We start from the raw sequence: 16,662 nt of genomic DNA, 5'->3' as shown, positions 1-16,662 counted from the left end.
GCTGTCCAGCGTGGCCATGCGAGTCGCATGGCAAATAGGCATAAACCCATGCGAGTCGCATGAGGATCAGAATCAGCTCACATTCTATAAATTGCCAGTTTTTCGTTCGTTTTTTACACACACCACACACATAATAATAATAATACTCTGTAATAAATAAATATATATATATATAATATATATAGTATAGTGTAGTTTTATATTAGATTAGTTCGGGTTATGTAAAGGTTATTTTACGGGTTTTAAAGTCGGAGCTCCGTCCGTGTAACACTACGCGATAAATAATCAATGTAAGCTATGTTCTTCTTTTTAAATTAATGTCTCGTACTTAAGTTATTATTATGCTTATTTGAGCCAAAGTAATCATGATGTTGGACTAAATATTAAAGACGGGGTTATTGGGCTTTGTACCTTAATTGGGGTTTGGACAAAAGAACGACACTTGTGGAAATTAGACTATGGGCTATTAATGGGCTTTATATTTATTTAACTAAATGAAAGTTTGTTAATGTTAATATAAAGATTTACAATTGGGCGTCCCTATAAATTACCATATACACTCAATCGGACACGATGGGCGGGGTATTTATATGTACGAATAATCGTTCATTTAACCGGACACGGGAATGGATTAATAGCCACTAGAATAATTAAAACAGGGGTGAAATTACATTCAAGGGTAATTGGTGTAATTGCTAACAAAGTAGTAAAACCTTGGTTTACACGCAGTCGATAACCTGGTGTATTCATTAAACAAAGTATTAAAACCTTGTTACAATTCGAATCCCCAATTAGTTGGAATATTTAACTTCGGGTATAAGGATAATTTGACGAGGACACTCGCACTTTATATTTATGACTGATGGACTGTTATGGACAAAAACCAGACGGACATATTAAATAATCCAGGACAAAGGACAATTAACCCATGGGCATAAAACTAAAATTAATACGCCGAACATCATGATTATGGAAGTTTAAATAAGCATAATCCCTTTTATTTCATATTTAATTGCACTTTTAATTTTCGCACTTTAATTTCTGTCATTTTAATTATCGTCATTTACTTTACTCTTTAAATTAAGTTTTTAGTTATTTTTAATATTTTGCATTAGCTTTTAATTGTGACTTTAAAATATAAAATCGACAAACCGGTCATTAAACGGTAAAACCCCCCTTTTTATATTTATATTTATATATTGTTATATAAAAATAAAGTGTTTCATAAGCCCGTCTCCCTGTGGAACGAACCGGACTTACTAAAAACTATACTACTTCGCGACTAGGTATACTGCCTATTGTGTTGTAGCAAGGTTTTGGTATATCCATTTTGTAAATATTTAATTAAAACTTGTTAAATTTTGTAGCATTCCGTATTAAAAATATAGTATATTTCGTAACCCCACGCTACACACATCAAGTTTTTTAGGGTTATAAATTCTCTCGGGTTTACACTTGGTTTATTTGCCAAATTTTGCGAAAATTTGAAAAATTTTCAACTAAATAAAATCAAAATCATGTTTATATATATTTATGAACGATGAAAACTAGGTGTTAATACCGAAATTATTGTTACCTCAAAAAGGACATAAATTGAGAAACAACCCAAAACGCTTGAATTCATTTAAAATGGAATAAAGGAGAATAAAAAGGCAAAGAAAGAAACTAAGTGTGGGGAGAATATACCAAGTTATTCAATTAAAAACTATCTATCACATGTTTGTGTAAAGTTTATTGCAGGTGCTTTTGTTTCGGACTAAATTAAATGTTTTACCCGATTTATTGTAATACTTTTGAAAGAAGAGATGGATCTACACGATGAATCAATTCCATCATTAAAAGGAAGTAAAGTCTTCCAAAAAAGACACGCGCTTCTTGATTTAGGTCAAGAAGTTGTCGTCCAGACCAGCTGTAGGTTGACGAAAAATCTAGAAAAGTCATCTCTAAAATCAGCAGGAAATCCACGGACCTCAGCATCAAACAGGGTCGCCAAGTGGTCAGATTTATCCTAACCATGAGAAGGATTTATCTCGTACAATGGGGAGGCACCGTGCAAATTAGCTTGATAAGACTAATGAATCAGATCCCCAGAAAAGGATAATCTCCTTAAAGATTAAAAATCAGCTTTTAAGACTGATAATACTCAATCCTAGAGATTGACCTTAAAGATTGAGAATTCGAACTCATGGAATTCAATGATATCTAAGCTCGAGCTTGAACGAGAAAATATTTTGATCAAAATTGCAAACCGATTTGTTTTCTGAAAATCCATTTTCAATGCGTTCATTACCATTGAACGTAAAATCCTAGGAATTCACCTGGAATTCATTAGGTCACCTGAACCAAATCGGGTGTCAACCGTAAGAACGGTGGTTGCATAGCATGGTCGGAGACAGGACCTTGTGCCAGACCGAAAAATTATAGGATGATCTTTACTATCGCTCCTACCAAGGATAGTTCTAGCATCCGACACGTTAATAAGACCATAATCATCTGCATGTCACGGGACATTGCCTTAACAGTTTCTTGTTCATCGCTTTCCTTTACAACCGGACGGTAGTTTACCGAAAGGTAATATACGGAACAAGTAAACTGGATGTGTGCTTTCCGATACCGGGATAGCAGTGGATTACACGAACCTAAAAGTTTTAGCCAAAATATTGATCCACAAATATATTTTGCAACACCGATGATGGATCAAATCAGAAAACTTATCTAGGGTAAAAGCTAAAATGAATTTTCAAAAGATCAAATGTTTTCATAAAGATCCAATTTCCTTAATGGATCTAAATTTTTATAGTCATGTGGGACTGTAAACCATATCGTTACTACCATTGTTTATACCGCCATATCAAAATCACTGATGTACAAAGTGTGAAGAATAAAGAAGTGATTCTAGTATTTCAAGACTATATTGCTTGAGGACAAGCAACGCTCAAGTGTGGGGATATTGATAAGGCTAAAAAGGAACATATATTTCATAGCATTATCTCCAAAGAAAGACAAGATTTTAGTTGCAATTGTTCCATTTTCAAGTGATATTCGTTTATATTAAGTAAGTGCGAAGACAAAAGGCAGATTCGACAAATTGAAGACAAAAAGGTCCTAAAAGCTCAAAAGTACAAGATACAATTAAAAAGGTTCAAATTATTGATGAAGAACGTCTAAAAATGACAAGAGTACAAGTTACAAAACGCAAAGTACACGATATAAAATAGTACGCAAGGACGTTCGAAAATCCGGAACCGGGACATGAGTCAACTCTCAACGCTCGACGCAACGGTGTAAAAATTACGAGTCAACTATGCACAAGAATAAAATATAATATTTAAATAATTCATAATAAGAATAATATTAAATAATAAAAAGTTGTTAATTTAGCATAGTTCAGGGGTCGTAAATGAAAATTCAATTTCATATTTTGCCTATAAAAGGCGATGATTATCGATCATTTTAAAATCATCCCTTTTTCTATCCTAAAAATCTATTATCAATATCAATATCTAAAAATCTCTATCATAATGTTAATGTAATAAGATATAACAATAATCTTAATTTTAATTTTAAATTATGATAATAATAAGATTTATGATAGAGATCGTTTGAGTGTGTAAGTCGAAATTCTGTCCGTGTAACGCTACGCTATTTTTAATCATTGTAAGTTATGTTCAACCTTTTTATATTAATGTCTCGTAGCTAAGTTATTATTATGCTTATTTAAAACGAAGTAATCATGATGTTGGGCTAATTACTAAAATTGGGTAATTGGGCTTTGTACCATAATTAAGGTTTGGGAAAAAGACCGACACTTGTGGAAATTGGACTATTGACTATTAAAAGATGGGGGGTATTATCTAATTGAGTGACAACTCATTGGAGTCTGTCGAACCTATCTTCAAATTAATTATCCTAATAATTAATAATGATTATGGTTGTCCTATTTAGTGACGTTTATATGGAATCTATTATAATCATTTAATTAATTATTCGGGTTGGGTAATTGATTATTCAAACTGATCAAGTGGGTAAATTAATATTCATATCTAATCAAAACAGGGGTAGATTACATACAGTGATAACTGGTGTAATTGTTGACAGAAGTGATAACTGCGTCACAGTTTAAATCCTTAATTAGTTGGAATATTTGACTTCGGGTATAAGGGTAATTTGACGAGGACACTCGCACTTTATATTTATGACCGATGGACTATTATGGATAAAAACCAGATAGGTATCAAATAAACCATGACAAAGGACAATTAACCCGAGTAACAATTAATTAAAATCAAAACGTCAAACATCATGATTACGGAAGTTTAAATAAGCATAATCCTTTTATTATATTTCTCATCGTATCTTTATTTACTGTCATTTTATTACTCGCAATTTTATTTATTGTTATTTTATTTATCGTCATTTATTTATTTTACGCACTTTAATTATTGTCATTTATCTTTACGCTTAAAAATATAAAATCGACAAACCGGTCATTAAACGGTAAAAACCCCCCTTTTATAATAATATTACTACTTATATAATTATATATATTTTGTATAAATATAGTTAAAAATATAGTAAGTATCACCAGCTCCCTGTGGAACGAACCGGACTTACTAAAAACTACACTACTCTACGATTAGGTACACTGCCTATAGTGTTGTAGCAAGGTTTAGGTATATCCCATCCGTAAATTAATAAAACTTGTGTCATATTTTGTAGTATTTCCTAGTAAAAATAATACTATTTCGTACCCTCACGCTACATCATCAAGTGATTTAACCTTTCTAGTCGAATAAATATAAGCTTTGTAATTTTTTTTTTTTTTAAGTTTTTTTTTTTTTTTTTTTTAAAACGAATTTTTTTTTCTAAAAAAAAAACGTTTTTTTTTACAATTTTTTTTTTTTTTTTTTTTTAAAAAAATGATTTTTTTTTACAAATTAATACTTTTTTTTATAATTATTATTTTTTTTTCAAAACTTTTTTTTTAATTCATTTACTATTCATGAATAGTAAATGAAAAGAAATTAATTAATTTACTATTCACATGAAAGCGACATGATAGAAATTATTAATTACAATTTACATAATATACCCCTGAAGTATTTAATAAATACGACTTTTTAAAACTTTTACGATTCAAAATATATTCTAAAATATTATTATATTATTATATTCTATTTCAATATTATTATATTATTATATTCTATTTCAATATTATTATATTATTATATTTTATTTCAATATTATTATAATTAAAAATATAGCGTTTTAGCGCTCCCCGGCAGCGGCGCCAAAAACTTGAAGACAAAATTGAAGACATAATCAAATAACTTATATAAGAATCTAGGGTTTGTGTTCTTGAGCAATTTGGGGCTTTTTGATATAAACAGGTTATGGCCGATTTTTATCATGAATTGTTGCTAAATTAAGTAGTATAACATGTTTAGGTAGTTAATTGATCCAAACTTTGAGCCTAAACATGTTTTTGAGAATTAAAGTGGACTTTTTAAGTCTAAAAATTCATGAACTTGGATAATTTGATATAAAGGCCATTTGAAACTTGTTTCATTGCTAGTAGTGATTATTTTGGCATGTTATTTGAGATAAATGCTTATGAACTTGATGTACATTTTTCGTATATGCTTATTTGACAAAGTGTAGACTTGACAAAAATATGAAAATGAGCACTAGTTTGATTTGAATGCCATGTAACAAGTGTTTAATTGTTATAATAATTATTATTGACATATTTAAGAGTTTAAATGTGATAAAACATTGTACACATTTTCGTATGTAAAAGTATATAATTGTTATTTTTAGGAAAATATGTATAAAATGTGTTATGAATTGAACATGTCATCATAATTGTTTCAAGTTATTATTTTGCTAACACTAATGCATATTTGGATGCACAATTTTTGTGTTTAATGTATTTTACAGAGAGCCGATACTGGAGGTTCAGGAGCATCATCGTCCAGGCAACCAGAGCCCGAACCGGAAATGTTTCATGAACAAGAACAACATATGCAACAAGAAGAAGAAGAACAGGAGGAGCAACATATTCCATATCACGATCAAGATCAATTATTCATGAATCAGTTTCGTCAATTCGCTCCACATCAAAGGATTCTGAGCTTAGACATTAATGAAGATCAGTTACACCCAAATCTGAGATTTAATCGATGTTGGATAGAGTATCCAGATTATCAAAAGAACATGCACATTCTCTACTTTAAGGTTGTTGAAATGCCAAGGGCAATTGACTGGGTACCTTTGGAAACAGTTGACCTTGCCGAACCGATTCGGGAATTATTGGTGCAAAGGTATGGTAATTCTCAGTTTAACGATTGGATGCGCCTATTTTCCATTCGTAGAACCATATATAGGGAATGGTGTATAGAATTACTTAGTACTATTAAGTTAAACAGTGATGTTAGGAGGATAGATGATAGAAGCTTTATTAGATTTCTGTTAGGTGGACGCATGTACAGAATGTCCATGATAGATTTAGCTAGGGCCTTACAGATTTACACCCCTGCTGAACTTTTGAGCCCCGACTGTAATAGCCTGATTGCCCAAGGAGAAAGGGTAGATAGGGAATTTGATATTAACGCCATCTGGAGGCGTATGTCCCACTTTAATGAATTTCACGCCAGTGGAAATCATACATACTTAGATATAGACAGAGCTGAACTCCGGGTGATTCATAGATTCTTAGCAAACACAATTACACAAAGGGGAAGAAATAAGGAGAAATTGACCGTAAATGATTTGTTCTACCTCAAGTGTATTAGAGACCCGAGGAGTTTCGTTAACATTCCCTATTGTGTTGGTTATTATCTCGCTAATGTAGTTTCGGGGATGAAATCGGGGAGTATTATAGGTGGTGGTATTTTCATTACTCTCATTGGAGAGTATTTAGGTGTAGATAAGCACCAAGGGGGTCCAATGAACGAAATAGAGGACGGAGGTGAAACTATAAGTTCAAACCTTTATCACGGTGCAAGGGTATTATTGATGAGACGTGGTCGGGTATATCGATACGAGGGACCTCAGCGACAGGTAGAAAGAGGTTCGGATGATGAGATGGAGGAGGCGAACAACATTATAGGAGTTGTTCGGGAGACTGCTCTTGATTTAGGCGTTCGTATGGAGGATGAATACATGACGAACTATGATAGGCATATGCAGTACGAGGCATGGCAACGTCGGAATGACTACGAGCATTCCCGGCAACGAGAGCATGGCCGATGGGATTATCATCAGCGCCAAATTATAAGCCAGTTGCAGCCTGGCGAGATGTATTATCTGACCCGACCCGCATACTATCCCGCACATCAGCCAGAAATGAGACCACCCTATGATTCATATGATTATGACGCAGCATACCAGTTCACCTATAATCAGCCATGGAACCCGGACGCGAACATGAATTGGGATCCATATCCTAATTTTCCTCCTAACCCACCTCCTGATCAGTAGAGATAAGTTGGTAATTTTTATTTTTATTTTAAACACTTAACATTTTATTACGTTTATGTAATGTTTGATATTCTTATTATTATTGTGTACTAATATTTTTCTTATAGTTTGAAAGTGGGATGCCAAAGTTCCATTTCAAAGTGCATGTATGATTATATTTGTATTGTATGTATTCTCTTTTATGCACAAAACAGGGTAAAACAACGCATTTTCAAAGACTGGCATTAAGTTCAGCAAAAGCAAGTAATTTTGACGACAATGATGCAAAATATATGTGAAATAACAACAAGACGGAATGAACAAATGACGTGCACCATTTATCATTCAACAATCAAACGCCAATATATTTGGGAACTTTGGTAAAATTTAATCATTTTCACACTAATCACCCTCAATAATTTAAATTGTTACTGATTTCTTGCAAATGAGGGCATTGCAAGATCTTAAGTGTGGGAAGGGGTTAAATTCTTTCGGATTTTAAAATTTTTATATTAAACACTTGGTTACCATTAAAAATACTAGTAAAGCAGTAGTTGTATTAGAATCTAGTGCTCTCTGATAAAAAAGAACAGCCCTAGTCTTATATACTGACTACCCAATTCTAGTAAAATTTTTCAAAATTTTCAATTAAATGAATTCAAAATCATGTTTATACATATTTATGAACGATAAAACTAGGTTTTAACACCGAAATTATTGTTACCTCGGAAAGGACATAAATTGAGAAACAAACTAAAATGTCAAAATTCATTTAAAATGGAATAGAGGACGATAAAAAGGAAAATAAAAGCCAAGTGTGGGAAAATTTACCAAGTTATCTTAAACATATGTCACATATATCTGTAACAAATAACTAAAAATACTTTTGCTTTGGACTAAACTAAACTGTTTTACCCGATGAAAGAAAAGAAGAGATGGATCTACACGATGAATCAATTCCATCATTAAAAGGAAGTAAAGTCTTCCGAAAAAGAAACGCGCTTCTTGATTTAGGTCATGAAGTTGTCGTCCAGACCAGCTGTAGGTTGACGAAAAAATTAGAAAAGTCATCACTAAAATCAGCAGGAAATCCACGGACCTCAGCATTAAACAGGGTCGCCAAGTGGTCAGATTTATCCTAACCATGAGAAGGATTTATCTCGTACAATGGGGGGGCACCATGCAAATTAGCTGGATAAGACTAATGAATCAGATCCCCAGAAAGGATAATCTCCTTAAAGATTAAAAATCAGCTTTTAAGCCTGATATTACTCAATCCTTGAGATTGACCTTAAAGATTGAGAATTCAAACTCATGGAATTCAATGATATCTAAACTCGAGCTTGAACGAGAAAATATTTTGATCAAAATTACAAACCAATTTGTTTTCTGAAAACCCTATTTTCAATGCGTTCATTACCATTGAACGTAAAATCCTAGGAATTCACCTGGAATTCATTAGGTCACCTGAACTAAATCGGGTGTCAACCGTAAGAACGGTGGTTGCATAGTGGTCAAAGACAGGACCTTGTGCCAGACCGAAAAATTATAAGGGTGAGCTTTACTATTGCTCCTACCAAGGATAGTAATTGCGTCCGACACGTTATAGACCATAATCAAAAGCATGTCACGGGACATTGCCTTAAACAGTTGCTTGTTCAACGTTTTCCTTTACAACCGGACGGTAGTTTGCCGAAAGGTAATATACGGAACAAGTAAACTGGACGTGTTGCTTTCCAAATACAAGGTTAGCAAGTGGGTGACACAAAACCGCAAGTTTTGAGCTAAAATTTTCAAATCTAAAACCCACCAAACCCACAAAAATATTTTGCAAACACCGGTAAAGGGTTATTCCGGAAAACTTATCTAGGGTAAAAAACTAGATTTCAAAAGATCAAATGTTTTCATAAAGATCCAATTTCCTTAATGGATCTAAATTTTTATAGTCATGTGGGACTGTAAACCATATCGTTACTACCATTGTTTATACCGCCGTATAGAAATCACTAATGTACAAAGTGTGAAGAATAAAGAAGTGATTCTAGTATTTCAAGACAATATTGCTTGAGGACAAGCAACGCTCAAGTGTGGGAATATTTGATAATGCTAAAAACGAACATATATTTCATAGCATTATTCCTCAAGAAAGACAAGCTTTTAGTTGCAATTGTTCTATTTACAAGATATATTCGTTTAAATAATAAAAGGTGAAGACAAAAGACAGATTTGACGAATTGAAGACGCAAACGACCAAAAAGCTCAAAAGTACAAAAGACAATCAAAAAGGTTCCAATTATTGATAAGAAACGTCTCGAAATCACAAGAGTACGAGATTCAAAACGCAAAGCACAAAATATAAAATTGTACGCAAGGACGTCCGAAAATCCGGAACCGGGACCTGAGCCAAGAAGAAACGCCCGACGCAACGGACCAAAAATATCTAGTCTACTATGCACAAGAATATAATATAATATATATATAATTATATATAATTATATATTATATATATTATTATTATTATATTACGTCGGCAAGAAGAAAACAAAGCAATTTGGCTGGATCCAGGGTGGCCATGCGACTCGCATGGCCAGAAGCACAAATCCATGCGAGTCGCATGGAGTGAAATTGTTGGTCAGGTCCTATATAAAGCCAGTTTTCTGCCGAGTTTAATACAAATAATATATCTCTCTCAATATATACGATATATATATATATATATAATTTATATTAAACTCGGCAGAAAACTGGCTTTATATAGGACCTGACCAACAATTTCACTCCATGCGACTCGCATGGATTTGTGCTTCTGGCCATGCGAGTCGCATGGCCACCCTGGATCCAGCCAAATTGCTTTGTTTTCTTCTTGCCGACGTAATATAATAATAATAATATATATAATATATAATTATATATAATTATATATATATTATATTATATTCTTGTGCATAGTAGACTAGATATTTTTGGTCCGTTGCGTCGGGCGTTTTTCTTGGCTCAGGTCCCGGTTCCGGATTTTCGGACGTCCTTGCGTACAATTTTATATTTTGTGCTTTGCGTTTTGAATCTCGTACTCTTGTGATTTCGAGACGTTTCTTATCAATAATTGGAACCTTTTTGATTGTCTTTTGTACTTTTGAGCTTTTTGGTTGTTTGCGTCTTCAATTCGTCGAATCTGTCTTTTGTCTTCACCTTTTATTATTTAAACGAATATCTCTTGTAAATAGAACAATTGCAACTAAAAGCTTGTCTTTCTTGAGGAATAATGCTATGAAATATATGTTCGTTTTTAGCATTATCAAATATATTGAGACCAAACGAATCCTGCCCCTCTGCTGCATCTTTTGGCTATTCGAAACGTGGGCAAAATCAGAAAAGTCTATTGATTGGACAACTTATATAAGTTTTTCTTATTTTTATAACTAATAGGATATTCTGTGAATGCACCGAGCAAAACGTTCACCACCTTTCATACGTTCACCACCTGTAACTCGATCAAGACATCTAGCAAATATTGTCGCCGTTGATTTTTCTTTAGAATCGTCATCTAGTCGAACAAGAACTCCAACTCAAATTTCCGATAATCCATCTTTTGAACCCGACTTCACAATTAAGAACCCGGAGCATATTCAAGGACAATTCCAAGATCCTGAACCACTAATTATTCCTCCTGAGCCACAAACCATTAAATCAGAATCCTCTAGTGATTCGTATTCAACAAATTCAATTATGGAAGTAACGGAACCTCTAAGTATGGAAGATCGAATGAGAGCCACACGCACGGGCCAAGGTCACGCCATTATTAAGCCAGAAGTTAATGCGCCAGATTATGAAATCAAAGGACAAATTCTACACATGGTAACTAACCAATGCCAATTCAGTGGTGCACCGAATGAAGATCCTAACGAACACCTTCGTACGTTTAAAAGAATTTGTACACTATTCAAAATCCGAGAAGTGGAAGATGAGCAGATCTATCTCATGTTGTTTCCCTGGACTTTAAAGGGAGAAGCCAAAGATTGGTTAGAATCGTTACCTGAAGGGGCGATTGACACATGGGATGTTTTAGTTGAAAAATTTCTTAAACAATTCTTTCCGGCATCCAAAGCCGTGAGACTTCAAGGAGAAATTGTTACGTTCGAACAAAAGCCAAATGAAACTCTATATGAGGCGTGGACAAGATTTGGAAAGTTGTTGAGAGGATGTCCTCAACACGGTTTAGACACTTATCAAATAGTACAAATATTCTACCAAGGTGTCAACGTTGCTACACGAAAAGACATCGACATAACAGCTGGTGGTTCCATTATGAAGAAAACCGCAACTGAAGCTTACAAAATTTTTGATAACACAGCCTCCCACTCTCATGAGTGGCATCAAGAAAAAGATATTTTTCGTTCATCTAAAGCGGCTAGAGCCGATTCTAGCCATGACTTTGATTCCGTTTCCGCAAAAATAGATGCTTTCGAAAGACGAATGGAAAAGATGAATAAAGATATTCACGCAATACGAATCAGTTGTGAGCAATGCGGTGGACCACACTTAATGAAAGACTGTCACATTGAACAAACGATGGAACAACGTGAGAATGTTGTCTACATGAACCAAAGGCTGGAAAATAGTTATCAGAATAATTATCAACCGCCAAGGCCAAACTTCAATCGAAATCAAAACATTCTTTACAATCCAAAAGGACCCGACAATAACTCGTATAACCAACAAGGTCCGAATAACCAACCAACTCAAAACAACACTTTCAATCAACAAAGACCTGGCTTGTATAAACCACCACAACAAACCGACGAGAAGAAGTCAAATCTGGAAGAAGTGGTATTTAAGCTAGTTGAATCTCAAACACAATTTATTGAAACTCAAACCCAAACGAATGAGAGGTTTGAGCAGTCATTTAGAACTCAACAAGCTTCCATTTTGAATCTAGAAAAACAAGTAGGTACTCTTGTTAGATTGATGAGTGAAAGGGAACAAGGAAAGCTACCGAGTAATACTGAAGTAAATCCTCGGAATGAGAATGTTAACATGATATCAACAAATTCTGAAAAACCAATACCAGAAGTTGGGGAGGTTTTTGATGTAAGTAACAATGAAGAAGTTACACCACCACCACCACCCGAGTATGTAAAGCCAGTGGTGGCACCATACAGACCACCCATCCCGTTTCCAAGAAAAGGAGTTGAGTATGAGCAAGTAATAGGTAATAAAGTTTGTGATACCTCTGGAAAGAAGAAGAAGAAGAATAAAAAAGTGCAAGAAACAAAAACAGTAGAAGTAAACCCGGTGAAGACAGTTCCACCAAATCCTCCACCTAGGGTAGGTGATCCGGGTGAATTTATTGTTCCTTCTCTACTTAGTGACTGTGTCATGTATGATGCACTAGCAGATTTAGGTTCAAGTGTGAGTGTTATGCCTCTTTCATTATATAAGAGATTAGGTGTAGGTGAGTTAACTCCAACGGATATGAGTGTTCGACTCCTTGATCAAACCATTAAGCACCCAGTTGGAATTGCTGACAACCTACCCGTTCAAGTAGGTAATTTAACCTTTCTAGTCGAATTCATTGTCATTGACATAGAAGAGGACTCAAACGTTCCTCTAATTTTAGGTCGACCATTCTTAGCGTCCACCGGGGCGTTATTTGATGTAAGAAAGGGAAGAATGACACTTAGTAATGATGAGAAATCGATCACCTTTATGATTCGACAGTCTAAATATCCACAAACCAAAACCGTTGAACCGACAAAAACGATTGGTAAGAACCATGTTGTTTTACCAACTCCAACGGTAATACTTAACAATAATAGAACGCCTAAGTGTGGGGAAAATGAAGTAACACCTAATGATGACTTGATAATAAAGAACCCCATAGTTGATACGAAATTAAATAACCCCGTTATTAACAGTTCAATGAAGAAACTTTTTAAACGGGTTATTGATGCTAAAAGTAAGGGAAACTTTAAGTTATATAACCGGTTAGTATCCAATCTGTCGCCTAAAGAAAAGGCGAAGCTAGTTGAATTTGTGGATATTACGGAAAAAGCTGGTCACTGGCTTAAAGCAAAAGTCACAGATATGCAAGTTGATTATGGACCAAGAGAAATTAACGATGAAGTTAATCACAATTTTGACACCACGGCTACCTAAGTGTGGGGAGATTCAAATGTTCTAAAAAGAAAATGCTATCTAGAGTTAGTTGTTCTGTTCTCGTGTAGTTCCGAGAATGGAACCCGATTGGTCTTTTCCGCTAGCAGACACTAAAGAACTAGTTTTCTCCCTCCATTCTGAATTTTTGTTTTGTAGGTTTTTTTATGAAATTAATATGCATTTTAATTTAAGTTTTTAAAAACAAAATTTACTTTAATTCATTAAGTTTAAAAAATGATTTCTAAAATTCGTCGTGAGTTAAAGACTAGGTCGTTGAGCCGAAATTGCTTTACCCGAGGGCGGGGCGACAAATTTTGTTATCATTTAATTTTATTGATCTAAAGTATGCAACAAAAAAAAAATATTATATTAATTTTTGAACGTAGGGGTTATATACCAAACTTCAAAAATATGTATATATGTTTGTATTTTATGTTATGTACACAACAGGGTAAAACAGCGCACTTTCAAAGACTGTCATTAAGTTCAACAAAAAGCTACTAATTTTGATGACAAGGCGCAAAATATCAAATGTGATGTAAAATAATATGCTTACAAACTGGGTATTTTTAATCACTTTTCTACACTAATCACCCTCATGAATTTATAATTATAGTCTGATTTCATGCAAATGATGGCATTGCATGATCTCAAGTGTGGGGAAGGGTTATAAATTCTCTCGGGTTTACACTTAGTTTATTTGCCAAATTTTGTGAAAATTTGAAAAATTTTCAATTAAATGAACTCAAAATCATGTTTATACATATTTATGAACGATGAAAACTAGGTGATAATACCGAAATTATCGTTACCTCGAAAAGGACATAAATTGAGAAACACCCTAAAACGCTTGAATTCATTTAAAATGAAATAGAAGAAAATAAAAAGGCAAAGAAAGAAACTAAGTGTGGGAAGAATGTACCAAGTTATTCAATTTAAAACATATATCACATATTTTTGTACAAGATTATTGCAGGTACTTTTGCTTTGGACGATACTAATCAGTTTTACCCGGTTTACTGTAATACATTTGAAAGAAAGATGGATCTACACGATGAATCAATTCCATCATTAAAAGGAAGTAAAGTCTTCCGAAAAAGACACGCGCTTCTTGATTTAGGTCATGAAGTTGTCGTCCAGACCAGCTGTAGGTTGACGAAAAATCTAGAAAAGTCATCACTAAAATCAGCAGGAAATCCACGGACCTCAGCATCAAACAGGGTCGCCAAGTGGTCAGATTTATCCTAACCATGAGAAGGATTTATCTCGTACAATGGGGAGGCACCGTGCAAATTAGCTTGATAAGACTAATGAATCAGATCCCCAGAAAAGGATAATCTCCTTAAAGATTAAAAATCAGCTTTTAAGACTGATAATACTCAATCCTAGAGATTGACCTTAAAGATTGAGAATTCAAACTCATGGAATTCGATGATATCTAAACTCGAGCATGAACGAGAAAATATTTTGATCAAAAATACAAACCGATTTGTTTTCTGAAAAACCATTTTCAATGCGTTCATTACCATTGAACGTAAAATCCTAAGAAATTCACCTGGAATTCATTAGGTCACCTGAACCAAATCGGGTGTCAACCGTAAGAATGGTGGTTGCATAGCATGGTCGGAGACAGGACCTTGTGCCAGACCGAAAAATCATAGGATGATCTTTACTATCGCTCCTACCAAGGATAGTTCTAGCATCCGACACGTTAAAAGACCATAATCATCTGCATGTCACGGGACATTGCCTTAACAGTTTCTTGTTCATCGCTTTCCTTTACAACCGGACGGTAGTTTACCGAAAGATAATATACGGAACAAGTAAACTGGATGTGTACTTTCCGATACCGGGATAGCAGTGGATTACACGAACCTAAAAGTTTTAGCCAAAATATTGATCCACAAATATATTTTGCAACACCGATGATGGATCAAATCAGAAAACTTGTCTAGGGTAAAATCTAGCTTGAATTTTCAAAAGATCAAATGTTTTCATAAAGATCCAATTTCCTTAAAGGATCTAAATTTTTATAGTCATGTGGGACTGTAAACCGCCTTTCAAATGTGCACTTTGCTTTGGAAACCGAAAGTAAATCGGCTATTTGATTGCAAGTGTCGTTGTCCTAAACCCAAGGCAACTGTGGATGACACACCCACCTTTAACCATATCGTTACTATCATTGTTTATACCGCTCTATCAAAATCACTGATGTACAAAGTGTGAAGAATAAAGAAGTGATTCGTGTGATGTATTATATTATTTCAAGACTGTATTGCTTGAGGACAAGCAACGCTCAAGTGTGGGGATATTGATAAGGCTAAAAAGGAACATATATTTCATAGCAAAATCCCCCAAGAAAGACAAGATTTTAGTTGCAATTGTTCCATTTTCAAGTAATATTCGTTTATTTTAAATAAGTGCGAAGACAAAAGGCGAAAACGACGAATTGAAGACACAAAGGTCCAAAAAGCTCAAAAGTACAAGATACAATCAAAAAGGTTCAAATTATTGATGAGGAACGTCTAAAAATGACAAGAGTACAAGTTACAAAACGCAAAGTACAAAATATAAAATTGTACGCAAGGACGTTCGAAAATCCGGAACCGGAACCAGAGTCAACTCTCAACGCTCGACGCAACGGTGTAAAAATTACGAGTCAACTATGCACAAGAATAAAATATAATATTTAAATAATTCATAATAAGAATAATATTAAATAATAAAAAGTTGTTAATTGAGCATAGTTCAGGGGTCATAAGTGAAAATTCAATTTCTAAATTCGCCTATAAAAGGCTTTGTAATCGTAATGTAAAAACACACCTTTTTCTATCTTTTTCTTATTTATCAATATCAATTATCAATATCTATATTCTATATCTCTATCATAATGTTAACTTAATAAGATATAACAATAATCTTAATTTTAATTTTAAATTATGATAATAATAAGATTTATGATAGAGATCGTTTGAGTGTGTAAGTCGAAATTCTGTCCGTGTAACGCTACGCTATTTTTAATCATTGTAAGTTATGTTCAACCTT

This window comes from Rutidosis leptorrhynchoides, chromosome 1 (genome assembly GCF_046630445.1).
Source record: "Rutidosis leptorrhynchoides isolate AG116_Rl617_1_P2 chromosome 1, CSIRO_AGI_Rlap_v1, whole genome shotgun sequence".
NCBI classification, from domain to species: domain Eukaryota; kingdom Viridiplantae; phylum Streptophyta; class Magnoliopsida; order Asterales; family Asteraceae; genus Rutidosis; species Rutidosis leptorrhynchoides.
This window is presented reverse-complemented; position numbering follows the sequence as displayed.